Below are 10,064 nucleotides of genomic sequence, written 5' to 3' on the forward strand. Positions count from 1 at the left end.
GAGCTGGGTCTACAGGTGCATGCCACCATCCCCTTTTTTTTTTTTTTTTTTTTTTTTTGTATTTTAGTAAAGGTGGGGTTTCACCATGGCCAGAAGGATCTTGATCTCCTGACCTCGTGATTCGCCAGCCTTGGTCTCTGAAAGTGCTGGGATTACAGGTGTGAGCCACTACATCTGTAGTGGCTAGTTATTAACTAGTTTTCATTTATCAAAAGCCTTTCAGCTTATTTATATCTGTGCAAATTTTTTTAAAGGTTTTTTGGCTGTAAGTTTATTCAATGCAAAATAATCCTCTCCAATTTTACTGAGGTGGGTGACTACGTCCATGACCAAATCTGCCTCTAAACTGGAATTGGGTTGCTGACCCAGCCCCAGCCTCGGCTTTCTTGTCTGCACCAGGCGGCACGGCACTCCATCTGTAGGTGTCTCTGTCGGCTTCCCCTCTTGCGAGTCTTGCAGGTCGTTCACCCTCCAGACCTTTAGGCCCAGGCCTGCAAGTTTCTGGACCGCTGCAGCGTAGGGTGGCAGGCACAATTTCTGGGGGCAGGTGAAGGTAGTCACGGAGATACCGGATACCCTCATTGGTAAGGCACCAATAGAAACTCCTCCAGGCAAACTGTTCCCTCATGTAGCCTCAGGACTTGAGAGACTGCATGGCCTTCATGACATGAAGGTTGGGCATATTGTTATCTGCCAGCTCCAGGTGCTTAGGCATGTGGGCATCCTTCTTGGCCACCGTGGGAGTTCATAAATGGCAATCCATTTCTTCTTAGGCATCAACATCTCGGCAGCTGTAGGGTCTAGCGCTGAGGCTGGAAAGGCTGTGCTGATGTTTTAAATCAATTCTGCAGTGGGTTGATTTATCACCATAGAATCAGATGATCACAAAGGATTTCAGAAATCCTTTAGTCTTGCCCTTGCCCCACCCTAGTAGTTCTGTTATGACACCATCCTTGATATATGGAGAGATATTTTAGTATTTTCCAGTATTTACAGGGAAGATTCTAGCCTACAAGATAAAGTGAAAGAGACACAGAGTGGCCCAACAGATTCTGCAGAGGAAATTGCAAAGGCAAAAAGATTAAAAATGGGGTTAAGGAAGGGAGAATGAGTGGTGGGGACAGACTCTGCTATCGGGATTTGGTGGACAATAACCTGGCGTATTCACAACCTAGTTTGTAGAGGATCCCCATGTAATAACTTTTGGTGCCCACCTCTAGTTACTCTACTAGTAATTAGGCATTGTTTTGAAGACTTGGCATCCCTTTTATAGCCTATATTTGGAACTCCCTGTAAAATATTGTCAGGAAATAAGTCATAAGCTAGATAACAGGAACTGAGCTTGGCCATTTTATGCTTTTTCATATGACCGATTATTGTGGGCCTTTTTTGTGCACCTTTTTGCTAACTAATGCACTGGAAATTCAGAAACGTCTTCCTTTGAGATGGTTACTTGATTTGTGGGCTTGTGTTCAGTCCAAACCTAATTGCCCATCAGTGGATGAATGGATAAAGAAAACACGGTATATATACACAGTGGAATACTATTCAGCCATCAAAGGAAGAAAGTTCTGTCATTTTGCAGCAACACGGATAGGACTGGAGAACATTATGTTTAGTGAAATAAGCCAGGCTTAGAAAGAGAAATATTGCATGTTTTCACTCATGTGGGAGTTTAAAAAGTTGATCTCATGGAGGCAGAGAGTAGAATGGTGGCTACCAGAGGCTAGGAAAAGTGGAAGGCGGATGAAGAGAGGCTGGCTAATGAGTGTAAAATACAGTTAGATGGAGGAAACAAGTTCTAGTGTTTGACAGCACAGTAGGGTGACTATTAGTTAACAATAATTTATTGTATATTTCAAAATAATTAGAAGAGACTTAGGATGATCCTGACACAAATAAATGTGTAAGCTGATGAATATCCCAGTTACCTTGATTTGACCCCTGCACATTGTATGCATATATCAAAGTATCACGTGTACCCCATAAATATTTACAACTTTTATTTATAAATAAAAAAGTTGAATCATCTTTATTGGGGTGCCATAGTATGGATATCCTTTCATTTTTCAATCATTGCTATAGGGTGATATTCATGTTACTTCAAATTTTTTGCTGCTGTAATTAACTTGCATCCCTAGTTTTCAGAAACAAAAGTTGGAGCCTTTTGCATTTTAAAATCTTTTCTTTAGATATTAAGAGCCACAGCCTGGAACTCTGAGAACACAGAGAACATAGTGTTTAGGTTCTGAATACAGGGTAAAGAGATAGCAAGATGATGACTCAGGAACAGACTTCTTACCACACAGAGAAGAAATAAAATTTCTTTGTGGGTTGGAAGAAACTGGGAGAAGAAAGCAAGAGAGCTTTGAAACTAATATGAAAACTTCTTCCTAGTCTTTCCTTTGGTTCAAAGTCTAAGAGGAAAAACATATTCTGATTTAGTAAGTTAGGTTTAGAGGACCATGCTGGAGCCATTGATTGGTTGCTGCCCGTGCTATGAGTATAGTTACATATTTTGACTATTATCCCTGCCTTCAGGAATATTTGTTGGTCTAACAGCAGAAAAGCCTATGTCTCTGATTGCAAGGTGGACAGAAACATGTATTTTCGAGTGTCTTCTTTAAGAAAAAGCGTAGGCCAGGCATGGTGGTTCATGCTTGTAATCCCGGCAGTTTGGGAGGCTGAGGCAGGAGGATTGCTTGAGCCCAGGGGTTTAAGACCAGCCTGGGCAACACGGTGAGACGCCCATCTTTACTAAATAAATAAATAAATAAAAAAAATTCTGAATACAAAATTATACCTGAAAAGAAATATGTATTATAAGAAAAGTTGTAACCATAAATTTTAAAAGTTGACAATTACCACAAATGTCATAGAAAACAGAAAAACAGTATAGTATTTCTATTAGTTAACTGCCTGGTACACCACAGACTGACTAGCTTTTGGCATAACATATTTAAAACTTCATCTCCCTTCTGCTCCTTTCATGCTTCCAGTGCCTGGTGCTGTAGGTTATGTTCATATTGCAACACAACCTCTGGCCTCGCGTCTCTGGGTGAGTCAGTGGGCAGTGGTGGTGTGCCTCCAAGCCTTTCCTTCATCACAATGGTTCCAGATAACAACTATACATGGAAGGGACTGGGAATCAAGTAATATATTCCACCAGGCTCCAACTGAGTATAGCCCCAACTGGACTTCCCTTTGGCCAGATTCTGAGAGCGGCTGGTACTTTTCACATATTACCCAAGGAGAGGGAAGTGTGACAGAGCGGAAATTGGAAGGGAAAACATGACAACATTTATTAACTAAATTTTTTTATTTTTATAGACTTGCTTTGGAGTTTTTGGTTTTATAGAAAATTTGAGACAAAGGTATAGAGATTTCCCAAATAACCTCTGCCCCCACGTATGTGCAGCTTCCCCATTCCCAGCATCTCCCACCAGAGTAGCATATTGATTATAACTGATGAGCCTATGTTGACACATGATGCTCACCCAAAGTCCATAGTTTACATGAAGCCTTACTCTTGGTGTTGTGCATCCTATGGGTTTTTGACAAATGTATGATGACATGTATCCACCATTGTAGTATCATACAGAGTAGTTTCATCGCCCTAAAAATCCTCTGCCTGTGTTCCACCTATTCATCTCTTTCTCTCCCCTAATCCCTGGCAACCACTGATTCTTTTTTTTTTTACCATCTCCATAGTTTTGCCTTAAAGTTACTTTTGTACATTTTACACAAAAACATATAACCAGGTAAGCTCTTGGTGCCCCCATCCATATCCCCACAGGCCTTAATTTGGCGTGGCTTTTAGCAGCATCTGTATCTCTGAGCCTGAGAACTTCCCTCCGCAGATAGACCTGAGGACACATGGCATGTAAGAAGTTCCAGAAAGTTAATTCTTCTTACCTCGTGCTCTAGCAGTTATCAATCAATGACTGACTAAAGGTGGTATATCAGAGCCCAGCATACTTCCTCCTCGTATGAGATAACATTGAGGCACGGAATTCCCCAAGAGGATTAAGCCTGGTATCCAGAATAGTAACTTCCTTGATTGTGCCCCTTGATTGGCAGCTTCCCCAGTCCCACTTGACTCCCCTACTGGTGTTTTGTGGCATCGGCTCCTACATAAACTACTTGCACTTTATCCCTGTGTGCTCCTGGGGGAGCTGTAATGAAAACTCCCAGGGCAGGGGGCTGTGTGCGTGAGGGGCCTTGAAGCTTAAGCTTCCTGAGCTTCATGGTACACTGCCTTCACCTGTTTGCTACTTCAGGAAGGCAACGTGTGTGGACTGCAGCATGGTAATAATGGCAGCAAGACATGTTTTGGTAGAGAGGGCCTGAGATAGGCCTTCCACCTCCCCACCCCACAGGTTATGGAGAATATTTAAAAAGTTCCAAAGCTTTCCAAAGCAGAGTAAGGGGAGAGGAGCTGAGAATTGAGAGCCGTGGGGATTTCTTAACACACCATGAGGCATGGACAGCCTACCCTAGGAACTATATAGAAGATATAGTTGATTATTAAAGGACGAGTCACAGCCTCTAGACTGAGGTGGTAATCACTTCAGCAGGAGAAAACCACTGGGCTTCTTCCTGAGCAATCATTGTACAAGGCGAGTGCTGAGAGAAGTGACGCCAGCCAGGGAGACTGGGTAGATGCTCAGGAGAAGAAGGCAGACGCCCAAGATCATCAAGATGGGTATCGCTCAGCTTGAACAAAGCATGGCACTGATGAGCTCGTCTCCACATGTCCAAAGGATAGCACCATAATCAAGGCCTGTATGTCTTCCCCCAGACATGGACCCTGGCTGGGGAGGAAAAAGGGAGAGTGGGAGAGAATCCTGAGAGTGCACTTTAAGCCAGGAGTGACAAAAGTATCTTGCATTGGTAAGAGGACAGTTTTGAATAGTAATGGAAAGGGGAGCTTGAGACCTGGAGTTACAGAGAAAGAATATTCCAAAATAGTGTACCCTGAGACATCTCCCTTGTGATCAGTGAACTTACTATTTACCCTTGAGCATTTGTCTTTTCACAGTGGTAATTTTATTCTGTTGGATAAATTCTGAGAAATGATTTGCAAAAGCTGTTGATTTTAAAATATATTTCTTTTATCCAAACACCCATTTAATTCTATTATTAATTCAAAAAATGTTTCAGTTGACTCCCTTGGGTAATCCAGGCATATAATTACATCCTCTGCTAATTTTATTTTCATGGTCCCATAGTTATGTACTTCTGGCTTTTGTTCCATGTCTTGTTGAACTGACTAGACCTCTAGAACCACTCTCACACACAAAATCTTATTCTATTCCTAATTTCAGTGGTAATAATATGGCTTGGTAAGTAGTCTGTACTGAGCAGTTATTATGTGTCAGGCATTGTTCTAAGCACTTTACGTGTATTATCTTAGTTCATTGCCACAACACACTGTGGGGTAGGCCTTATCCTTATCACCATTTTACAGTGAGGACGCTGGCCAGACAGGTGAAATAACTACCTAAGAGAGGGAGTGGCCAAGCTGGGATGTGACCTCTGGCTCCAGAGCCTGGTGGGTCTTACTTCCAGCCACGTGTGTCAATAAATGCTTAATATCAACTCTCTGAAAAAAGCCCTGATCTGCAACATTTACTCATTTTTCTAATGTAAATATTCCCACCATGGCCGGCATGGCATCACTGAACACGGACTGGGAAGAGATCCTCACGGTTCCTTTTGAGAACCAGTGCTGGCCACTCATGCCAATTCCAGCACACCACAGCCTCTGGTGTTGTGTAACGAGGCAAGGAGGTGGCTGATGCTTAAGATATCTATTAGTTGATGTTTGATTTGAAGAAGCAGAAATCAGTTGGAGCTGGTTGCAAGCAGAAAGTGCAATTTATGGTAGGGATACAGTCTCAGAATGAGGCAGGAGGCAGCAGGGCCTTGGGCTGGGCTGGGAATGAGGAACAGATGTACTGTCGGGCCTCAGTGGGTCTCTGATTCTCTGTCTGCTACAGGTCAGCATTCTCTGCACCTCTGGCCTACAGGGCAGAGCACTGCCACCCACTGCTCCTGAGTTTCCTCGCAGAACCTCCTGCCACCAGCAGAAACCAAGGCCCCTCTGATTAGCTTGGTGGGTTCAGGGTCAGCTCTAGGTCAGCTAGCTATGGCCATGTGACTTTAGTGGGTCTGTTTGCCTTTGTTCATGATTATATTGGAGATATCAGTCTAGACCAGGAGCAGTCCCTTCTGACTCTCAAATTGTACTATACTTCAAACCCATTGTCATACCGTGCTCCTCTGGGGTCCTCACATCTGAGCCCTGTCCAGCTTGCTGACGTCATCCCTGTTGGTCTCCCCTGTGCTCGCTCTGCCCTTCTGGCCTTCTTGTTGGGCCTTGAACCTTATAAGCTCATTCTCGTCTCAGAACCTTTGCACTTGCTCTTCCGGTGTTTGGAAAGCGTGTTCCTTGGATCTTCCCATGGTTCACACTTACCCTTCATTCATGGTTCTTCCTCAGAGTCCATCCCTGAGCATTCTGCCCCGAGCAGTTCACTCCATCCCTGCCTACCCTGTTACCTGATTTATTTTTCTTAATCATGCTTAACATTACATGAAGTTGTATTATCTTGTTCTTGACTATCTGCTCGTGATCAAAGTCCCTACACTAGAATGTAACCATGGATGGGTGCAGGGACTTTGTCTTGTTGATGGCTGTAGTCTCAGCATCCTTGACAGTGCTTGGCATGTAGTAGATACTCAAACCCACTTGTTGAATACATGATTAAATGATGAATGAATGAATGAATTGCAGACTTATTATAAGGTACATATCTTAAAAAAATCCTTAACTATTGACTTAGTTTCCAATTGTGTTATTGTGTTTTCTGTACTTGAATGAAACAGCATTTCTTTTAAAATGAGATGTAATTCAGATTTTTAATGGTCTGTTTTTTTTTGTTTTTTTTTTTTTTTTTAAAAGACGGGGTTTCGCCATCTTGGCGAGGCTGGTCTTGAACTCCTGACCTCGTGATCCACCTGCCTCGGACTCCCAAAGTGCTGGGCTTACAGGCGTGAGCCACTGCTCTGAGGCTGGTCTGACCACCTAAAACCTGCCCATTAGCATACTTTCTCCCAAGCCTTCCCTGTAGTATTCTAAATTGGTGAGGTTTTGCAGTAATATGTGGAAATAGGCTTTTACTTTTTATTCAAAACAGGAAATAGTTGATGTTAATTATAATTTGATGACCATTATGTTTCTGTGGTAAGAAAGGGAGGGTCGCAAAGAGCTGAGGTTCTATTTTCTGTTTTTAAAGGCTCTATGTAAGCAGAAGACATTATCCATTTGTTTACAAGGCTATCATAGGTGATTTTTACAAAAGCTATCTTTAGTTAAACCCCAGTACAGTAACTCAGAATTATCAAAATAAGTACATGATGAAAAACAGCACTCTGCTTGAAAAAAAAATTGAGAAAACTATATTTCCAAAAGTATTCAAGGAAAAAAAGATATTTATCTTTCTTATGAGAAATTCAGAGCAAGAAGGAAAATATTATTTTCATAACAGAAAGTAAGCATTTAGTCCTAGACAAGCCTTTTTTCTTTCCAAAGCTGGAAAGATTTTCAGCTGAAGAAAATTGACAACTTTGCTTCCAGGCGGAATTTTATAGTTTTTATCAGCAACAGCTGTGCGTATGATGGCCGTACATTGCCCTGAACAAATTTGAGATTAACTGTAGGATTGGTGTTCTCAGAAAATTGCTTACAAAATGAACATTTCTCTTACTGTTTTGTGCAGCTCCAGGCCTAATGTCCTTAACTTCAAAAAATTACCTTAGAAGTTCTTTCTTTTATAGACAGAAGGTGATATAATCTGGTAAAATAGAATGTTCCTATTGCTAAAGCTGTAATTTTCAACCTTAGTTGCGTGATAGATTCACCTGGAAGCTTAAAAAAAAAAAATAACCAACCAACAACCCAATGCCAGAGCTCTACTTCAATCCCAATAAATCAAAGGTGGGGCCCAGAAATCTTGATTGCTATTAGGTTTTGATTATTTGACAGGTGGTTCTCATTTGCCTCTTGAGCCCTTGTCATGGTGTGCAACGGATCCACCTGGAGGGGGCTTCCTGGTGGGAATACTCACCTATGCTGCCCCCAGGCCCGGGGCCTCCAAACCCCTGGGCTGTGGACGGGTGCTGGTCCAGACCGTGGCCTGTTGGGACGGGGCCGTACACAAGAGGTGAGTGGTGGGCGAGGGAGTATTACCGCCTGAGCTCCACCTCCTGTCGGATGGGCAGAGGTATTTGATTCTCGTGGGAGTGTGAACCCTATTGTAAACTACACAGGCAAGGGATTTAAGCTGCAGACTTTTTCTGAGAATCTAATGTCAGATGATCTGAGGTGGAACAGTTTCATCCTGAAACCATCCCCCGCACCCATCTGTGTAAAGATTGTCTTCCACAGAACTGGTCCTTGGTGCCAAAAGTTTGGGGACTGATTCCCTAGGCCAGATTGGGAAGACAGTTAAGACTTCCTTCACTCATCTGCCTTTCTCCTGTGCTTTTATCCTCTCTGTGCCTGCAGTTTGGCTATCAGTTAAGCTATTCCTTGCTAAATAATAATTCCACAAAGCTCTCACCCTTTCTAATGTACTATTACCTCTTCCCCACTCCTCCCAAAAGGAACCACACCATGTAATGCAAAAGAAATACACAATGCCGTGTAATGTAGCCGGTGAGTTAGAAGTAAAATTGAGGAAAGGAGGAAAGAGTCGTTGGCTTCTATCAGGTCACTTTCGGTAAACAATGGTCTACTCCAAAGGGAAGTTCTGCTAGGTGACTCTGGCAACTTACTTAACCTTTTTGTGCCTTAATTTCCTCATCTTTAAGATGGGGATGATATTAACACTGACCCACAAAATCATTGTGAGGATTAAATGTGTAAAACATTTGAAGAATGCCTGGCCCACAATAAACAGAACATGCACATTGGCAATTATTTTTTATAATTATTAGCCCTTTAAAATCCTTGAATTCATAACTGCATTAAGAAGAGTTCTACATGGAGCTGGCAAAATAAACAAAGAAGGCATTAGGATTGATTTTCTTTTGACGCTAACTCACTCTGATAGAGTTTCAAAAAATATTTTGAGCTATGGCATTCTCATTGGCAAATACACATAGTTCCTGTATCCCAAGGCAATGCTTAATTTAGGCCATTCATTTAGATATAGAAATACCAGCAGCTCTTGGGAAAAAAAGTCATTTTCTTTATTGTATAATCAACCTTGTCTATCTAAGATTCCTGGGAAATGATGGAAATGAGGGTGAGTGACTGCATAGCTGAAGAGAAACAAGTGTCTCTCTAATTGACTAGTCAACTCAACACATTAATTAATTCAGCAAACATTTAATGATAGACTCTTTGCCAGCTGTCACTCTAGGAAGCAGGAATACCACAGGAAGAAGACATGGTTTGTGCCCTCATGTAGCTCACAGTTCATTGAGCTTATAGAAGGGGGTTTTGTGAAATTAAATTTCAAGTCAGAGTAGAATGGTGAAGATGTACCTTTGGCTCCACTGTTTTTAGTGTTCAAAGTTGTCCATCCCACTTTTTGTTTTTTAAGCCTTCCAGATTGACCACAATAAGTGAGGACACCATGAAAATGGGTTGGATTTGTTTATCCTCTCAAGAATCTCATTTTTTCGAGAAGGTTGGCTAGTCAAACAATGTATGTATTCTTTTGGTGGAAATATGCTTCTTGCCTACCACAGAAAAAGTCAGAAGAGTACTCACAATAACTGGGAGTAGATATGGCCAGGGGTAATCTAATAGCCTTCTGCCCTTGGAGGAAACATGTATTTTTATTGCCTGACATTTCAGCCTTCTTATCTTGTTAGTTACTGATGTGAACACATTGAATGTCAAATTCAGGTGGTGTTTTTCCCTATTTTTTTCTCTTTTTGGAAGCTTCTCATAGAAGGCAAAAAAAGGTCTTTTTATTTTGCTTTGTTTTAAAGCTTTACTAAATTCTTGGGAACTTCTGGATTGCTTAAAACTTTTTTTTGGATTATTT

The 10,064-nt window shown here is 41.8% G+C and overlaps 1 pseudogene across 1 annotated transcript; it reads right to left on the bottom strand.

Annotated features, from left to right (window-relative positions):
* Positions 1–243: 243 nt before the first annotated feature.
* On the bottom strand, positions 244–850 carry LOC116532084 (annotated as a pseudogene). Its single transcript, XR_004260705.1, has one exon. The product of XR_004260705.1 is annotated as a 40S ribosomal protein S10 pseudogene (transcript).
* Between the last annotated feature and the right edge of the window lie 9,214 nt (positions 851–10,064).

Source organism: Sapajus apella, unplaced genomic scaffold (assembly GCF_009761245.1).
Source record: "Sapajus apella isolate SASKATOON/1434 unplaced genomic scaffold, GSC_monkey_1.0 scaffold74, whole genome shotgun sequence".
Taxonomy (NCBI): Eukaryota; Metazoa; Chordata; class Mammalia; order Primates; family Cebidae; genus Sapajus; species Sapajus apella.